At 40.5% G+C, this 20,680-nt stretch overlaps 1 protein-coding gene and 1 long non-coding RNA gene across 7 annotated transcripts in view; one reads left to right on the forward strand and one right to left on the reverse strand.

Annotated features, from left to right (window-relative positions):
• Positions 1-12,110, reverse strand: part of LOC108350472 (uncharacterized) — a 189,722-nt gene extending 177,612 nt beyond the window's left edge. For both annotated transcript variants that reach the window (XR_010064909.1, XR_010064910.1), the window contains exon 1: positions 33-12,110. This is a non-coding gene — a long non-coding RNA (uncharacterized LOC108350472). The remainder of the gene's footprint in view (positions 1-32) is intronic.
• Positions 1-20,680, forward strand: part of Snap25 (synaptosome associated protein 25) — an 81,871-nt gene that overhangs the window by 402 nt on the left and 60,789 nt on the right. The window lies entirely within an intron of this gene.

Genomic DNA, 20,680 nt, shown 5'->3' on the forward strand with positions numbered 1-20,680 from the left:
ATAGCGAGGATGTGTATAGAATAATAACTTACTCTTTTGAAGCAGCCGTGGGACCCTCTTCCATCTTGCGATGCAGTTTTGAGATATGTTTAGGTTATTAGGCTTGCGGTTTTTTTTCCTGTAGACTAGAATTTAAAAGCAAAACATGATCTTGTCGTTCGTTCCAACCCTATGATTATGACTGTAGTGTTTAGGGCACTGCTACCCAAGGGAGATGAGAAGGCAGGGTGTGGGCGCTGGGGAGGCGAAAGGAGAAGGGGGGTAGTTCCCGCCCTGGGCAAGCTGAGCTGCCGCAACGGTAGCAGCCTCCACGTCCCACAGACTTGATTTATGCCGCCTGCCCCAAGTCAGCTGCAGGCGGGAAGGGGCTGCAGAGTGGCAAAGCTCTAGGGGGTTAGCGCGGTGGGCTAGGCTGTTGGGGTGCGTGGAGGGAGCTCAGCACCCTGGACAGGAGTGCTCGGCGCCCGTGTCGGCGCCCTGACCTTTCAGCACCGCGGACAGCGATCCGGCTGCAGCGCCGCATTACCTGCTGCAGAGCCGCCTGGCTAGGGCTGGAGGCCAAATTTTCTCTCTGAGATCCAGATCTTAGAGAAAGTCTTAATAAAGCTGGCGTGATAGATTAAAAGAAAGGCAGAAGAATAAATCCTGTCATCGGGGATTTATTTACAGACAATTGCCTGCTCTCTTCCTCACCTCCCACGTAGCTTCAAGAAATAACAGACTACTTGTAGAAGCCTTCTGTATTTCTCCCTGTGCCTTGGTTAAGAAAAAAAAAGCAACAAAACAAAACAAACAGAAAAACAGAAAAACAGAAAAAGAAAGCATACTTTTAAAAACGGTCACTTAGCCTCCATTATGACACGAACACTGTAATTTTTTGTTTTTAACACGGGGTAGATATGTTGATATTAGGTGGGCTCAAGTGGGCTTATATGATAATGCGAGTACTATCTAGACATAGGACAATTGCATCCCTATGGGTTTTTTTTTTATCAAGAATATGGGTTATCTGAACTAAGAAGAACTAATTTTAGGAAATAAATCCCTTGGTTGCTCTCCCTTTATTCTGAAAACTAGATAGAAACAAGCATATACAGCCCCGAAGAAATTTCAATCTCTCTGGCCATGGTTTTGGAGTTAGTGAATTTCATAGCACTGGTTGTGGCAGCTCTATTGATGTAGATTTTGACATCCTTGGGAGAACTTAAAGATGTCCTTCAGGGTTATACATAGGCTGAAGCAGGAACTGACCCCAAGATTCACTGTAATTTCTATTATGGCACTGAAGGATTTTGCTGAGGTCATGATAAGTATTTTCTTCTCCGAGGCTTGGAGACTCTGCATGAGCAAAAATTGTCAGGATAATACATATCTGTTCAATTTAGATTCCCATAATTGTCACGAATGTATCAAGACTAAAAAAGATGATATGCTTTCAGCAGTTGTTAAATGAGAATAACAGCTTCACGTGTAAAGATGTATATAATGCATTAAAGAAATGTTAGCATGAACCCCTTTAAAGACCTTCAAAAGGTCTGGAATTGTGTCTACTTAGTTATAACTCCAATCATCTGTCTTCCAAAGGTACTAAAATTCCCTGTCTATTAAAAAGAATTATTTTATCTCCAGCTATTTATTCATGGGTTCTTTTACCTTTTTCTGAAAATCATGTGTTTCCATGTTTGTATATGCCAGTATATTATTGTGTGTAGATGGAAATTGCTTCCAGTGGACATTTATTCCAGATTTTTGTAGCTGCATGGGAGTTTATAACTCTGAAATCTTCATATATAATAAACAACTATGTTTCATTGATGGGAGGTGGGGGAGAAATATGGGGAGGAGTCTATTTAAATGCTTTACCGTGATAGTGCACATCCAGACAGTTCTGCGCAGTTGCGTCAAATGCAAAGCCTAACACTGCTTGAATTATGTGCTTGAATGTTAGTAATTACTGCTGTGTTTACTGTAGAGTGGAAGGCAAAGGAAAGGGGTACAGCACTGCAGTGAAGCTGGCCGAGGGTGCAGTGTGGGAGAAAGAGGCAATATGAATAATTATACAGCTAAATATAGGCCAGCTAGCTGAGAAAATAAAAGGAAACGTACCTGGAACATAGATTTAACATTTATGTCATGGAAAAACTTCAGTGGGAAAAATAGAAAGATTTTTTCCTTCATTTTAAGTTTGAATTTTGAAAATCCAGGACAATATGGTGAAGGAGGTGGGAGCAGAGAGGCATAGGGAGAATCCAGGAAACAATCCTGCAGACACTGGGATGGGACCTGCTTGTTTGTTTATTGTTGGTTTCCACATTTGGCATTCCCAGCACAAAATAATTTACAGTTTCTACAATCTCTTCGTGGTACAATCTCCCAAGAATTGATAATTTAACTTTTACTTTATAAAACACCCACATCTCCAAGGCAGGCTGCCCCTTAATTTGTTAGATAATATTCCTAAACTCTGGAGTTAACCCCATAGTAAAGGTTATCAGCTGAACAATTGATTTCTTCTCCAATGACACCTAGCAACTGCATCGCAGCTGGCCTTCAGGAGAACTGTTGCCTTTGACCACTGTAGAAATAAAAATAATGTAATCAAGAGATTGAATGAGGAAACAAAAGAAAATCCTGATTTTTTGTAAATGATGCACTATCAAGAAACAATGCTTCTCACGTTATGAGATTGCTTTACAGCACCAGAAAAGCAGGAAAAATTATGGGTTTGGCCTCAGCACTGGATACATTCTGCAATGTCATCCCTTGCCAGCAGGCACCAACCTAATAGGAAGATATTGATCAGTCAGAAAGCACCAGATACATAAATCAACCCCACAGGGGATATACAATTACATGGTTATATGGGTTTTTGACCTCAGTAAGTTTAGCATCTAGTAATCTTAATAGAAATAGTGAGCAATAAAATTGGTCACAGAAATCCAAAATGAAAAAGCAGTAAAACAACGGGAAAAATTATGAAAGTGTAAGTAATTCATCTGAGAGTAAAGGTAAGCGGTAGTGAGGGTAGGGTTTCAAACAGACATAGGTCTTGAGAAGGCTGAGAAGAAATCAGAACAGCCTGCTGAGTAAACAACTTCAAGTTATGTAAGCCGAGCTCTCTCTCTTCAGTGAATCCTGCAAATGTCCAGCCATTGGAGATAGCTGAAAGCTTGCTTAGAGTTTTCTAGAATAGAATTAGAACCCCCTATGGAAGGCTTTGAATGATGATCTTAGAATTAGATATTATACTCTAAAGTTGATTTCTGAGCTGAAACTAATATAACTAACAATGCAACGAGGCTCTGGCTAACATCCAGAAATTAACAGAGTACTTTAATCCCCGGTATTATGGAGAAACACGTCACTATCATCAAGGGTGATTCATTAAAAATAACACTGTGTTTTAACATCATTCGCCATCATTCTCCAGGATATGCGTACCTACATGGACATATAGTCTGGACCCATAAGTGAATTGTAGTCTCGATGTTTCATATTTAACTAGAACAAACTATTTGAGATGATCCCATGCTAGGGAAATTTAAAAGCAGGTCAGGAACCGGATTATCAGAGGTCCTAGAATGCATCTTTGAATAATAAACAAGGTGTAGAACTGTCTCTCCCTCCCTCTGAAGAGTCCACATTGGCAAATGCACTGAATTGGGGCAGGAAGAGGTCAGTTTTTCACAATGTGTTTCATGCTGCGTGACAAATAAAACCAGTGCCTAAAAATGGGGAGGTGGGGGGTGGGAGTGGAATGGTAACATTTTATAAACCTGGGGTGAGCAGAGGTGGATAACTGAAACCATTTCTTTTCCAACTAATCAGGCTGATTCTTCCTGGTTCCCTACATCCCAGAGCTGAAGTCTTAAACTACACACTTTCTCCTTTTAACCTTGTAGTTGCCACTCCCATAATAGAACGTCAAAACTCCAAATACTGGCAGAAATACTAAACCAAAATAGCCAACAGCGCCATTACTGCAGAGGAAGAAATGGCAGTTACAAGCATAGGTTTTGTTACTTCCCTTTTGACTGACACACAGTGTGACTTCCCCCACTTTTGTTATTTACCAAAACAGTGGCATGAGAAATGTGATGTGGTGATGTTCTGACCTCCTAGCTCACAGCCCATGGGAAATTGGGGGCAGGGTGTGTCATTGAAACTATAGTAGGGGGTTGTCAAGCTGGGTCCAGAGGACATTTCTCAGGTAAGAGAAAAGGAAGAAATGAATCACAGTGTCAAGGAAGCAAGACACGGTGAGTGGAGAAACTTGTTTCAAAGAGACTAGTCCTATGAAAGGAAAAAAGACGTCAGAATTGCTATTTTTGCTATAACAATATCTGTGGTTTTTACACTATTGTCTTCACCAGGATCGCTCGCCATGCTTCTCCCTGTGAAAAAGCTCAAGTGGATGCTGATTTTAAATGAGCTATGTAAACTACAGTGATGTGTCTGATACAATGCAATAGAATTTAGTAAACCATGGATTCGCTTTTAAAGGCCAGAGATGCCTAAGGCAGTGACTAATCTGAAGTACTTTGGGGGAGGGGGGTGACCTGAGCCACGTCTGCCGATAGTTCACCAAGTGTTGGTGATGACTTTGTACCTAAGTTTCTCTTCTCATTTCAGTTTTACAGGCGAAGTGGCTGCGATAGAGCCAAGAGAAGCTAAACGAGGTATCAGAGAGCAGAACAGGAATAATTGTAGTCAGTCTGACTCCAGAGACCAGGCCGTTAGCTGAATGTACCCCGTTGCTTCTTGTATCATTGCTTTTCTTGCTGGTCAAATGAGTAACAGTGAATATGCATGATTGGTAGATAGATGATAGGTGGATGGATGGATGGATGGATGGATGGATGGATGGATGGATGATGGACGGATGGATGGATGGATGGATGGACAGACGGATGGATGGGTGGACAGATGGATGGGTGGATGGATGGATGGATGAATAGACAGACAGAAGACAGGATTGAACCCAGAGAATTAAGCACGCTAAGCAAGCACTCATTTCCTAAACTATACTGCAGGCCTCTGCACACGATTTTTTCCCATCTTTTCCTCACAGGCATGCCTGTGAGGATGCTGGTTGGCAGCCAGGAGCCCCACAGCTCTCCTGAAGCAAGTGTTTATAATTTCCTGTTTCAGAATCAGTCTTCTAATAACCCACTGGGGCACTGTAAAACTTGGTCTCCTCATCCACAGATGGTGTTTGTCAGTATAGCTGCCTCTGACGCAGCTGAAATGCCCCAGCTATGTGTATGGGGCCTCACAAGAAAGCCTTTCAGCTCCCATTGTCTCAGCAATGCTTGGGCTGTGAACTTGCAGTCATAGATCTTAGGATTCATGTGTCCCCAGTATCATATCCCTTTATTAGTTGTTTTTTGTACTCCCCCAGCCCCAAATTATTTGACATTGTCTTTCTGGTCAGACAAGAAGTCTTGCCTTTTACCTCAAAGCTGTTCTCCATCCTCACTGCTTTGAGTGTCAGCCCTCCTTACTCAGATTCATGGTCATCTAGTAGATACTATCCTGCAGCTTTCACAAACATTTTAAATTCCTTGAAAAAATAAATTAGTTTTGAATTTTCACTTCAAGATTCTGCTTTTCTCATCTCCTATGTCTTACATAAAGCAGTTCGTTGGCTGTTATTTTCTAACTTCTGCTTTCCATCTGCCACTTAGAAGAGAGAAGGGATGCCTCTGTACAATCTCTGAGCTGCTAAGTATTTAAAAAGTAAGATTTCTATATAACCTGAATCACGTGATACTGTAACCAGTGTCAAAATTGATCACACAGGGTTGAGGGTACAGCTCAGTGGCTGAGTACTTACTTACTATATGTGAGGCTCTGGGTTTCATCTCCATTACAGAGAGAGAGAGAGAGAGAGAGAGAGACAGAGAGACAGAGAGACAGAGAGACAGAGAGAGAGACAGAGAGAGAGACAGAGAGAGAGAGACAGAGAGACAGAGACAGAGAGACAGAGACAGAGAGAGAGAAAGACAGAGAGAGAGACAGAGACAGAGAGAGACAGAGAGAGAGACAGAGAGAGACAGAGAGACAGAGAGAGACAGAGAGAGAGACAGAGAGAGAGAGACAGAGAGAGACAGAGAGACAGAGAGAGACAGAGAGACAGAGACAGAGATGGGAAGGGGAGGGGAGGAGAGAGGAGAGACCACATATTTCAGGAAAGACTCCTTGTCTTTATAGTTGACCCTCAGATTCCAGCATTGTTCCACCCAGGTAAACTGTTACATGTCAAGAAAAGATATCATTGATGGTTTACTGATTGGATTTTGCTGACTCACAAACATTAACCTTTACAGTAGTTAAGCAGTTGTTACGAACAAGTCTTTATTCCCAAAAGAAAGAGAGGGAAAATCCTGTTTTAAAGAGCCATGTCCCCTTTTCAGTCAGTCTAGAGAAAGTGAGTTTTGATACCTATTTGGGGTTAATGCTAAATGACTGCTCTGCTAACTTTATAGCTTCTTGTTAAAAAAGATAGATAAATCTGATCCTTTTGCTGTTGTTTTGGCCTGATAATCCCAAGACTGATGGATCTGTAAGATCTGCTGACTCACTCCTTGGCTTCCCCCAGTGGTGGGTCATCATTTTAGACATCAAGGGCAAGGCGAATTTTTCCCAAAGTGACAAGTTCTACAAACCGAGTGGCTGGTCTCCACTTCCCCTTCATTTCTTTCATTCAGATGACACTGGTTCTAGATTTTTGCACTTAGAAGATGACATCCCATACCTGCAGGCTTGAATCAGTGGTTTCTGCGCTATACTGGGCTGCATGGGTGGAAACGAAAGTCTCTCTCGGGTGCCCCCCGGAGGCCAGAGTGCAGCCCTGCACTCCTGCCTCATTTTTGTTTTTGTTTTAGAGACTGCTCTCAGATGAGCTTGGAGACAGGCAAACTAGACTGGCTTCTCTTTCCATGAAGAGTCTGGGGCCAAGCCGTTGACATCCTTTGTTTATATTTTTCCTTTTTACAGCTTCACAAAATGCTTACTGGGAAATGTAAAACAGAGAGTTTCTTAAATTCCCCTGTAGTTAGTAGATGTTGGCCTGATGGCCAGCCATAGATAAAACACACTGTGACTTTTTTTTTTAATTGGTAAATGGAAAGTAGAGGGAAATAAATGCCAGAAAGCTGCTGGGAAGGACATCAGTAAACTATTTTCATATGAGGTAGTCCTGTCAAATGATGTCTTTTATTTTAATGAGAAGTCTCTTATAAATTCATGAGAGGATTTTTACAAGAAATCAAAATCATATTCCTGATTTATGTTTGAGAAATTGTTAAACGTAATGGGATTTTCTAACTTGACTGTCCATATACTCCTCAAACAACATCAGCAGTTACTGTAACACATTCATTCATTCATTCCTTAATTCATCAAACTTTTTTTTTGAACAAGCTACCATTTACCCAAAACACACTACATTGGTTCTGCAGACACAGTCGTTAATAAAATAAATGTTTCTGCTCTCAGTATGACATGTTGAGCATACCCTATCCAGACAGAAGTACTTTAGGAGACATGTTTTAAACAGGATCTCTTTCTTTTAACCTAACTTAGGAGAGAACATGGAGGTTATAAGGTTGGTGCAGCAAATAAAGTTGTTTGTCTTGCAAGCTGAAGGACCTAAATTTAATCTCCAGAACCCACACGAAAAACAAGGCATGGTCGCCCATGCCTGTGGTCTCAGTGCTGGGAAGACAGAGACAAAAGGACTGACCAGCTAGACCATCCTAATGAGGAGCCCTATGCCATCAAGAAACCCTGACTGAAATGAAGCAGATGTTATACGTGAGTCCTGGCTTCTGGGGCTATCTTCTGGCCTCGAAACATATAAGCACCCAAATGCATGAACACCCATGCATGTCCAGGCATATGCACACACATTAAAAAAAATTCGACATACGCAATTGACCTAAGGCTTCCTGTACTGGTCAGTATCTACCTACAGCAAGGCCACTTTATCAAAAATGAGTATATTAAGAAACATACTTAGTCACTTAGACTAAATAAATAACTAAGATATGCCTTTGGGTAAATTCGTCTTCATTTACATGGTAACCACAAGACAATATATAATCCCTTTATTATAGTTTTGTATTTCAGCATTCACCTTCGTAGGGATACCTGCCTGTGTAAACCACTTCTTACCAAGGGGAAAGACTGAAGTGTCAAGAATCTTGGTACCTTCTAGGCCAGAAAACCTACTCTTCAATCTGAAATTCATGGAGCATGCAAAACCAAGGTGACCAGGAGAGAAAAATGCAGTATTTTTGCACTTTCATCCCCTGAAAACTCCCCATTGTGGGCCATTAGTCAGAGATTCAGAATAAAGTAGGATATAGGTTAGTTCCCCAGCCCCTACTTTTAGAATTTTCCTTCTGTTTATCAGTTTACGACTTCCACCTCCCTCGAAGGTTTATAGCGTAGCTTTATAATTACCTAGCTACACATTTTTCTTCCTTAGAATAGAGAAGCCCCAGAGATCAGAGATGACAGCTCTTGATTTCTTGATACCCTCCCTGCACCAGGTAGATTTGGAGAGCGAGTGACTGGGGATATCACCACTTCTTTGCAGAGAAATGAATTCCACCCCTGTAACTAGTTCTGCCTTGTGTCAACCAGATATTTCAACCTGGAAAATACAGTAATTTTTTGGTAGCCCTGCAAGCAGATTCACCCTAAATGTTGAGATAAAATTATGTCTGAAAGAGGTGCTTTGACTTACCTCAACTAGCTGACAAACTATGGTAAACAATTTATTATTCTACTAACATGTTTTATCGTCTACGAGCTAGGGGTTAAAATGCTAATGAAGCATAAAGAATTCTCAAGAAAAGTAATGCTAAAAGCAGAACTGTATTCAGAGATTAACAGCCATTAACGAAGAGTAATTTAAGTCATTTTCACATATGAAGCCAAGGTGTTTAGCATGCACTGTGCATACATATAAACGTTTCTATTGTTCATTAGTATCAAATGATATTTTTAATCCTTACCCATACATAGATTGTGGCATTGATTTATGCCTTTGGCCAGCCCTTGTCTTCAGAAGCACTCACTACTGTATTAGGATCAGCATAATGTATACCTGCTGTCCATGTTGATTTGGCTTTCTGCAAAAATGTCCTTTTACTTCCAGCATTCTCTGTTTTAGAAGAGGAAAAAGAGGCAAAGCAAATTAGCCTCGTTTATCTTAGAGAAAGCAATGTATATCACCCACTGAATGAGAAAATTTTTATGTCTTTTTCTCCTTCTTTTCTCATAAAGTAAATTTAAAAAACTAGTTTTCTGCAGAATATATACACAGTCGAATGGCTACAAAGAAAGTAACAAATAATGAACTAAATGCGGGCTAGATAGTACACTCAACTTTTGGCTTAGGCCATTTCACATAATTTCCTTGGAAGCACTAACTGTTTGGAGCTCTTGTTTAACTATAAGTCCACATGTTTTCTTTCTACCCACAAGCTTTCCACATTTACACATAATCCACTGAGACCTTCTAACAGAGTGGTTCTCAACCTTCCTAATGCTGCCACCCTTTAATGCAGTTCCTCATATTGTGATAACATCCCCAACCATAAAATTATATCCTTGCTACCTCATAACTATAGTTTCGCTACTGTTATGAATCACGGTGTAAATATCTGATATTCAGGATATCTCTCTGTGAAAGGGTTGTTTGACAACCCCTCCAAAGGGGTTGCAACCCACAGGTTGAGAACCACTGCTCTAATGGACTGCATGCTGCTAGGGAGTCAGCAAACCTCCAAGAGCATAGTCCTCCAAGCTAAGTCAGGTGCATATGATGGTATGAGTGACCAGAGACAACTAAATGTTCGGAAGAGTTCACTGAGCACTGGAAAGAGAGACAGAGGCTGCAGATCACCCCAACTATATTAGCTGTACAACCTTGAACAACTCACCTGAACTGAACCAATCCTGGTGTTCACAGATGTAAAGAAAAAGAGGTGGTTACTATGAATGCCAGCAACTGTTGCTGCTACCTCCCATCCTCTGAATGAGAAAGATGGGTCCCTGAACTCCATTAGCCAATGTTTGCCCAGGTGTACTTCTAGACTTCTTGATTGTAGGTTATTTGAAGAATATATGCTTCTTTTCTTCTCTATTGTGTTTTCTTTTTAGAGAATCAATGGCTCGTGGTATCACGTTACTTTTTCACTTTAACAGCATACGTGATAAATTGGGAAGATGTTTCAGGAGTATTTGATTTTTTCTACTTGGGGAAGGATTTTAAAATGCCTTTGATAGCATCTCTGCTTTGGGAATGGCCTCATGATCCTTAGAATTATGTTTAGATACCCAAAGAGACCCAGTTTTCACTTAAGTAAACACTAACCCCCTCTTGCTTTATGCATTGGATTTCAAGGACCCTTGAGGGAAACAAAGGAAATATGAAAACTATTTTTTACTGTGCAAAAGAAATGTGCTGCGAGCTGTTCAATGAACCATCACCAAAACCACATCTGTTGGTGCTGTTTGTTTCCAGCCTTGTGCTCAGAGGTTTCTCTTGCTGCTGCTGCTGCTGCTGCTGCTGCTGCTGCTGCTGCTGCTGCTGCTGCTGCTACAATGAGATGGTCATATGTGGGGTGGAGTTCGTTTTCTTATCAGATTGACATGTGTGCTTTCTTTATACATGTGTACAATATACAAGGAAAGAAATGCAAATGCCGAGTCTTTCTTTAATCAAACTTGGTACCGATTATGGCATGCACTTAAAATATTTAGCATCCTCTATACGCTAATAAACATAAAATGTAAAAATGAAGTTTTATGAAGTGCAAAATACCCCAAAGTTGTGTTCACATCAAACTTTTCTATCAAACACAGAGAAGGTTGCACGAGATATCATATGCAGTGGTGAGTTCTAAGTCTGCTTTAGGGAGAATTCTTGGAAATGGAGGTCTACATGGCAAAAGACCCTACTAGGAAATTTTTGGATTATTTTCACATTATCACCTGCTGTGTGATAATTATTAGAGTCCTATCTATTGTAGCTAGTTTTGTATTTAATCTCTATAGCAACACACTGAGTAGTAGATAATATTTTCAGCACTTACACAGGACAGTGTTGGTCAAGCTATTTCTAAAGATCTTAGGGTATTAATTGCTACCTTTCTACCCATGAACAAGCTTACACATACATAACAGTTAATGATAAAAACACATAGCATTTTCTTAAAGCCAATTTTGTGGTGAGCTCATGGGTATAGCCAAAATCAGATTACCAGACTTCTTTGCCCTTTCTAGTATTGGGACCTGTGAGAACAGAGGACTGCGGAAATATGTGCAGTCAGACAGGGTAGCTAGAAAACTTAGGTCTTACCTTTCTGAGGAGCAAAACCTTCCTCAGTGAGCTTATAGTTTTCAGAACATTCAACTTGACTATGGACATGCACATCTTAGACATCAAGCCAAGCGAGAGACTGTTGTGATGCTCACTGCCTATTTCCTATCTCACAGAGCACCATGATGATGGTGAGTGGGGCAAATAAAGGAACTGTTGAAAGCCACCTCCTCAGTGCTAGTCATGCCAAGGAGCACAGAGTCCTATTTTGTGAGAGAATTGATGAGCCCTTATTAAGGAGAAAACTATTCTTCCTGCTCCTTATACTTCTGACTCAGTGCTAAAGATCCTGTTGTGGCACAGAATGAATTTGATGATAAGGAAGCTAATAATGACTCAATCTAGCATTCCAGAATTCTTTCCTTAAAGCTGGTCAAAATTTAGAATCTTGGCAGTCCCTTTTTCCACATGAAGTCTTATTTGCAGCCTTTGAAAGATACAAGAGGGCAAAGATGCTCCAGGCCTGAAGGCTAAAGCAATGTCTGCCTGTCACTTCTCCTCTGGCCTCCACAATAAATGGCCAGCTCCCACTTAGCTTCTACACATTCCTATTTTCTACTCTCGGTCAGAAAACCAATGACCCTTGAGAAAAACGGTCCCCCTATCCCATATTTGTCTTCTTTTCTACCTCTTCTTGTTTAGAATCATAGATTTGAGGATCTGGAATAAACTTGTAAACTATATTTTTAGAAAGTAAGAAATCATACACATGGCCCAGATGTAACTATTCACCACGTGACAAGACCTACAGCCAGTTTTACTGCCTCACACTTCAGGGCTGGCTCTAGGCTCGGGCCACTCTGCCTCATCTCGTCCAGGTTTTCTGTCTTGGGAAGGTTCATTCTTCAAGAGGGAATCTCCTCACTTATTCACACACCAGAGGCCTTTGCTCTCTGACAGTCTCAAAACAGGATAAGAAATCTGCTCTGGGGGCTGGGGATTTAGCTCAGTGGTAGAGCGCTTACCTAGGAAGCGCAAGGCCCTGGGTTCGGTCCCCAGCTCCGAAAAAAAGAACCAAAAAAAAAAAAAAAAAAAAAAAGAAATCTGCTCTGTTTTGACAACAAAGCTTCGTGAATAATTTTTTTTAATTAGACAGCTATTTGGGTGTTGCATATGGGAGTACAAAACAAGTGTAGATAGTTCTGGTAAAAGAGAAATTTATTGGTTTAAAAATTTAAGTAAATGTTGAATAGTCAAACCATGAGAAATAAAGAAAAGACAGGTCAGACAACCAAGTAAGCATTCAGACACTTCCAAAATAAATGATCTCACCCTCCCCACTTTCTATTTCCTTCCTCGTTATTCTTTCTTATCTGTCTCTGCCACCTTCTGTTCGGTGGATTCACTGTCTGTTGTTCGTTTTTTTGTGTTTTTTTTTCGGAGCTGGGGACTGAACCCAGAGCCTTGCGCCTGCTAGGCAAGTGCTCTACCACTGAGCTAAATCCCCAACCTCACTTTCTGTTGTTAAAATCACTTCCTGCCTCTAATTATCACACAGCAGGTGATAATGTGAAAATAATCCAAAAATTTCCTAGTAGGGTCTTTTGCCATGTAGACCTACATTTTCAAGAATTCTCCCTAAAGCAGACTTGGAACGCACCACTGCATATGATATCTCGTGCAACCTTCTCTGTGTTTGATAGAAAAGTTTGATGTGAACACAACTTTGGGGTATTTTGCACTTCATAAAACTTCATTTTTACATTTTATGTTTATTAGCGTATAGAGGATGCTAAATATTTTAAGTGCATGCCATAATCGGTACCAAGTTTGATTAAAGAAAGACTCGGCATTTGCATTTCTTGAGGCAGGAAGCATGGCGTGGTTGATACTTGCAGTGTAACCCATTCTGGAACTGCCTTTGATGCTTGCACTCCATATTCAAGATTCTCTTGGAATGCCTTTGATTGGCCCAGCTTGGACCATGTGTCCAATCAAATGGGATGGAATGAAGAAGTGTCATGGGAATGTATTACTTAGAAGCTAGAGCTAAACAGTTTGGGGGACGGAACCAGTTTCAAGTCAGATTCTATGGCGCTGGTAGGCATGGTCGCTCAAGCTTGCAACCACAGTACCAGGAGAACCCTGAATTTCATTGATAAATAATAAAATCCTGTATTTTTTTAATTAAAACAATTTTTTAAAGCACAGATACTATAACCCCCCTCCACAATTTTTAGGATAAATAAAATACCTTCTGCTTTAAAGAAAAAGAAACTGTCCTAGGAAACTTAACAACAGAGACAAACACTTATTGTACATCCTCTGGGTTCATACTTTCATAGTTCTGTAGGATAATCTTTCCTCACAAGATGCATTGAAAATTTGCTTCTCCTCCACTACATTTGAGGCCTTGTTCTAAGCAGTGGGAAGAAACAGAGAATAGAGTATCATGATAAAACTTATTTTCTAGTGGAGAATGATTGACAGTCCTGGAACACAATACTACAGGTCAAGGGTTAGACTGGTAGGACCACATGGTAGAATGATGGTTTACAAAGGGTGAAGACAGGATTCTCTGAGAGGTTCCACTTGGCACTCAAATGAAGCCCAAATTATCTCTAGGTTCAGTGATTAGGCAGTCCATTCAGCAGCTGATTGTATCAGTGGCCACCCTTGAACCCAAACAGACTGTGGTCTGAACAATAGAGATGCATTTTCCCACTTTCTTCTCATTTTGTCTCCCAATTCCAAGACCAAAGTTACCTATTGCTACACGTTCAGAGAAAAAAATAACTATAAAATCTGTATGGCCTACTGTGGCAGTGGAGAGAGATAATCTGGCTCCTGGTTCCAGTTTTCTTTTTCCCCCAATCTCATTTTCTTCTTACCATGGCTGAATTATGGGCCCATATACATTGGCTGATGAGTTGGGACAAATACAGCTTCTGCAGGTTAAAGGACTCAGATTAATACCAAACCTAAAAGCATTGCATTGAAGACTAAACTAGGAGTCAAATTTTCTGTTAAGCCTAAGCTTCACACTTACAGTTCTCTCCATAGCCTTTAATGTATATGAGTATCAGGAATGGCCCAGTGGCAAAGATGCAAGTGTGTTCCCCAACCAACCATAATTTTAACTATGTCAAATCTTCCTTAACCACAAGGAGGGGGTGATAGCCTCCTATCTCTGTGTCTACTAATTAGAACTTGTTTCTCAGTCACCAAAGGGGACCAAGGTAAAGTTGAGGCATCGCTGGCCCAGTGGGATAATAAACATCAAGAATTAGCATCTACTTGGATGATGGAACAAAGAAAGGTACACAGACCATAAAAGAGAGAAACGTCTAAATGTGCTCTTAGACTGCCACATGGTACCACTGTACCCACAAGCTGAAGTTCAAGTTCATGTCCTCAGTTTATGTGTTTTAATCTCTTTCTTCTGAGGTTCTACAGGTCTAGTCTTCTCTTTCTTTTTCTTTCTTTCTTTCTTTCTTTCTTTCTTTCTTTCTTCCTTTGCCCCCCTCCCTCCCTTCCTCCCTCCCTCCCTCCCTTCCTTCCTTCCTTCCTTCCTTCCTCCCCTCCTTTCTTTCCTTTCTCTTTTTTTAACATTAGTCTTGACTTTGGTTTTCTGAATGAAGATTTTATGTATCATTAAAGTAGAAATCAGTTGTTTTCACTTTAAGCTATTAAGGTTTGAAATTCACATGAGTAGGCCTTTCATGTGCTACATTCTTCCAATCTACTAAAATCTCTGACCCAGTAAAGCAGAGCTAGCTGCATAGTGAGATTGATAAGGTCCTTTTATAAATCACTGCTGACATACTTTTTTTGGATTTGATGGGCTACTGATGCAAGTGAACTACATCTGCTATGAGCAGATGTAAATTTATTGGTTCACTTAATGAACAATTGTACAGGCTTAACCTGCATCCCTTTAATGATAGTTGCTTCTTTTTACGAGCTTGTTTTCCTACTGTGGTCTAATTTTTTAACTTCATGTAAGCTCTGTCAAGAAAGATGATAGAGATACCATAACCATATTGCAAGTATAACAACTGGAGCATAGGAAACTTGATTGCCCTGAAAAACAATACTCAATTCTGGGACATTTTTGGGGATAGTGGTTGACCAGATGTCCACTACATAAGTAGAAAGTATTGATTCATCACCTTTAAATAAATACAAACTTATTTGATCAGTGATAGATTTGCAAATTCTTTAATCTGAGTATCTGGAAGTGGTACATTTTCTCTTTAATAATACCATTCATTTTCTATTCTTTCTAGTACACACAGCCTTAGTATCTTCTCATTTGTGCAGGTACAAACTTAAACTGGCTTTCTTTGCTTACCAAAATTATGAAATTCTTTTTGCTTTTATAATGTTGCCAAATCAGGAATGACTAGAATTTTTGGAACACATATATATTCCAAATACATACATATGTGTGTATGTGTATATGTGTATGTGTATATATATATGTATATAGTTTTATTAAAATATATATGTATTTATAAAATATATAATATATTATATATTTCTTTATAAAATATTTATATATGTATATTTATTTATAAAATCCTTTTTCTTGTGAATGTTTCCATATGTTACACCACTATTTTGAGCAACAAGTTTGAGCAAGTAACCTGCAACAAACAACCCAATGTATTTTTCTATGAAAAGAATTGCAAAGGCCTTAGCTTTTTGTTCTTTTCCACTGGCAGTGTGGTGACGTCTCTGGGTATCTTTTCAGAGTTACATGTTTTAATAAATAAAGCAAAACACACAAGGTTACATGCAAAATCAATTATATTGACGTATAACTATCAAAATACTCTTTAAGACAAATTTGTGAAATAGGAATATGCAATCTCTCTGAAATGATAGCACCAAATAGTTTGTGGCAAGCCTAATAATTACCATAGGTTTAAAGTACTAATGAGAATGTAAGACAAAGATTCTGAACCAAATGTACAATGATATGAAGCCATCTGAGGTGATTTTTGGCAAATCATTCCATGTTCTCTATGTGGAAAGGGGGGAGGAAGTCAGCTGTATAGGAAAAGGAGAAGGTCACATATTATCCAGGCATTAGTGATAACTTGGAGACCCTGAACGAACATCCCAATACATAATGACTTGAAACCTCAACCATCTCTTATTGAGCAAGTTCATTAAACATTTGGTTCTTCAAGGCTTGAGTGGCTAAAGCATGGGTTCACTTCCATGTGTGTGGGTGTTGCTAGCTCTTAGCTAGGGGGGCCATCATTGGTGCCAGAGCTGTTTGTCTCCCATCCAAAAGGCTAGTCCTAATGCTGCATGTGGACACAGTAAGTCTTGTAAAGTTCTTGAAAACAATTGGAGAGAGTAGTCAGGGAATAGGGAGGCACTACCAATAAAAAAATTTATTGTCTGAGTAGACCATATGGACAAAGAAGTCACATAGCTAAGCACAGAGTCCATGTGAAAGGAGGAATTATGGGAAGGAAGATGATCAAAGGCAATTTTCACACAACACATATATATGTATATAATGGTATGCATCAATTTTGGAAGCATGAGTTAGAGAAGGTTTTGTATGGGCCACCAGCTAGGCATGGAGCTTTTCCTGTCTATCCTGAGGCTATCCTTCTACTCCGTTACATAAATCTGGAAACTTAAACACAGCTCATCCCTATGCTACCACCACAGGCTATCCAGTGTCTTTCCAATTCAAAATTGGAACCCTAAGTACAAACATCGAATGCCTTTGAACCAAAAGGACACCTGGAACATGAACCCAATCTTTCCAAAGAATCAGAAGCACCACAGATGTGAATACCATGTAAATTCAGGGAAAAAAGGAAGATGTTTTTCCGCACAACATTAAGGATGAGTTTTTGGACCAGAAAAATAAATACAAACATCTTAGTGTTTTGTCTACCTGGTGAAATTTTTCTTAGACCTGCCTTGGTAAAGGCAACTTTATATGAAGGTTTTTTCTTTGCCTCTTCAGACATGTCTCATTCAAGCAAGAAAGCCCTGCTTTCTCCTCTAATTATAAGAACTACCTATAATGCTAGAAACAATTACCAGCCAGTCCTCTTTCCTTCAAACACCAGCAAAGGGAACTGGAGGGAGGAGACACCACAAAAAACCCTGAAGACTTTTCAACTGTGCTGCTGCTGCTGCTGCTGCTGCTGCTGCTGCTGCTGCTACTACTACTACTACTACTACTACTACTACTACTTCATGGAAAACATGCTGGGCAACTGCCTGGAAGTCCTCACCTTAGTCAGTCCATAGAGTAGCAAGGAGCAGCTGGCTCTCAAGGCTGCCTAGCCAGGCATATTCCAATGTGATCTGATATACAGCTGCACAAATTTTAGATTCAGCTCTGACATCAGATTGTAGACCCCTGAAGATCAAACCCTGGGTAGATGCCCTGTCTACTTTTTCAGATCCTGTATCAGCCCAGAGTCAAAACATAAAGTCTTCTCCAATATTTAGTTGAAATACAGCATCACCCTGGGTCCATCCAGAAGCAGAGCCTACTTGAGGATTATTGGGGCAGTGGTCTTAGAAAGTGCTGGCAAGTAAGGAAAGAATTAGAGAAGAATTTGAAAAAAACTGGGCAGGAGTCATTGATAAGCAGGGGGACATCTGATGAGACCCATTCTAGCTGGAGCCTCCTCTTCAAGAGAGTAACCAATATATGCAAAGATTGTGTGGGGGGTGAGGCAGGAAAGTGAGAGTACCATGCATAGGTAAGGGCTGTTCCCTTGGGTGCAGTGTGCACCCACCCTTGTGAGAAAGCAGGCTCCCCCTGAAACTGAGAAAACCTTAAAGCTTGTAGCATTTGCAAGGGGCAAATAGCAAAAAAAAAAAAAAAAAAAGACTCTCACAATGCACAGAAATGGTGTACGATGAGGGAAATCAGTGACTGTCAACAAGCTGTTACAATTTTGAAATGGTAATGGCCAGATATCCCAAGTATCCCAGAAGCTATCTCCAGCTTAGAGATATTGGCATCTCAGCCATTCATTTACTTACCACACAGTCAGCTAGGCTCCTAGTGTGTATCACTTACTCAGTATCTATGCACCAAGATGCAGTGCTATGTCACTCAGCTTTAAAAATGGTAGAGCTGAGATCCCTTATAGGAGCCACCTTCAAGTTCCAGCACCAGCCATTGTAAGTCCATCCCAAGTTGGGTGGGGATTCTAGTCTCCTACAGATTTCAGCCAAAGTCCAACCTTGCCTAGCCCTGCTTGCTCACTTAGATGGAAGGTCAGCCACTCTAAATGGATTCTCCATGTAACCAAGAGACTTGAGATACATGAAATGGATTAGACAACTTCTGGGGGTAACAGGAACTGCTATTGTTACATGTTGGTTGTTTTGCATGGTGTTAGGAATTAACCCACAAGACCTCATGGATGTCAGATAAGTACTCTACCACTGGGTTATTCCCAGGCCCCAGAATATTGTTTTCATAAGTATTCTTCACAAATGGTAGCATACTGTAAAATAATGATATAAAGTATACTACAGTGCATAATAATAGCATGGCCTGGTCATTTATTACTGTTATCAATTAGCATTACTATACAGAAATATATGCACTGATCTTTTCTATTGCTGGCAGGCCAATAGCTTTGTTTCCATTAGTGTAATATTAGAGTACTCATATTATTACAGAGCCATCACCAGGAGTTAACATTTTCCAGTTCTATTAGAATGGACGTGAACCCAGTGATACATGTAGCCAAGAACACCACTAATGACCATATGTGAAAGTTGCAAACACATAAATGACATTTGAGAGTTCTTTGTTTCTTCTTTCTCTCTTTCTTCCTTTCTTTCTTTCCTTCTTTCTTTCTCTCTTTCTTTCTTCCTTTCCTCTCTCTATAGATAGATAGATGATAGATAGATAGATAGATAGATAGATAGATAGATAGATAGATTTTGTTCTTTCTTTCTTTCTTTCTTTCTAGATGGAGTCTTGCTATATTGCCCAAGCAGTCCTCAAACTGGTAAGCTCAGGCAGCCCGCTTCAGCCTCCTTGTTTTATACAAGCAAATGCCTCCATGCCTGGCATTAGACAGTGTTTGAAAGTACACACTGGACTTAACTTGGTGGCTGCAGATACTGGTATAAGAGTTGGAGAAGCACTTTTAAAGGAAATGGCAATTTTCAGATGTTGCAAGACCCTAAGCCAAGTGTACTAAGCATACAGCCGCTCCCATATTCATTCTGGCCAAGTGCAGTGGAAACTCAGATTTTCATTTAGAGACAGAGGTTCCAAGGCACCACGGGGAATTTATCAGACATCCCTTTTCCCTTCCTTCTGTGGTCCTCAGCAGCTAGTTCTGAGATCGTGTGTTCAACCTCAGTGCTTATACACAGTGAGAGACCTCCCAAAGCCTTTTCAGCTGCCGGCCTTCTCAACTGTGTGATTTTGATGTTTGCAGGCCAGCTCCACCTGACTGCCAGAGTTGGGGCCTGCAGCTATTTTTCTGACTTTGATTGCTCAATCTGCAATCATGATCCCAGTGCCAGTGAGGCCTACAGAGCCCTCGAAGGGCAGGCAGGGGGTCTCTGGAGCAGTACTTTTTCTGTGTTTTCTATTAGTAACCCAGGGAGTGATGTGAGTAGCTTGAGTGTTCATTGGAGCCAGCAATCGCAGTGGGAGTACGGGGGACCCTGGCAGTGAGCTAGAGAAGCTCCTCCGTGAAGCGGTGATGTGGTGGCTAGAAAAACAGGAATGCCCATCGACCTTGCTGAGCTTTCAAGAGGGTCAAGTCTGAGGCCTAGGGATGTTTCCCCGGATGTTTCCCCTGCTCAACAGAGACCCAGTGTTGGACTACCAGGTTACTCATTGGTCTTTCTACTCAAGAATGCTGCTGTTCGCCTTATTTATAATAGCCAGAAGCTGGAAAGAACCCAGATGCCCTTCAACAGAGGAATGGATACAGAAAATGTGGTACATCTACACAATGGAATATTACTCAGCTATCAAAAACAACGAGTTTATGAAATTCGTAGGCAAATGGTTGGAACTGGAAAATATCATCCTGAGTGAGCTAACCCAATCACAGAAAGACATACATGGTATGCACTCATTGATAAGTGGCTATTAGCCCAAATGCTTGAATTACCCTAGATCCCTAGAACAAACGAAACTCAAGACGGATGATCAAAATGTGAATGCTTCACTCCTTCTTTAAATGAGGAAAAAGAATACCCTTGGCAGGGAAGGGAGAGGCAAAGATTAAAACAGAGACTGAAGGAACACCCATTCAGAGCCTGCCCCACATGTGGCCCATACATATACAGCCACCCAATTAGACAAGATGG

The sequence above is a fragment of the Rattus norvegicus genome, chromosome 3 (genome assembly GCF_036323735.1).
Source record: "Rattus norvegicus strain BN/NHsdMcwi chromosome 3, GRCr8, whole genome shotgun sequence".
NCBI lineage: Eukaryota > Metazoa > Chordata > Mammalia > Rodentia > Muridae > Rattus > Rattus norvegicus.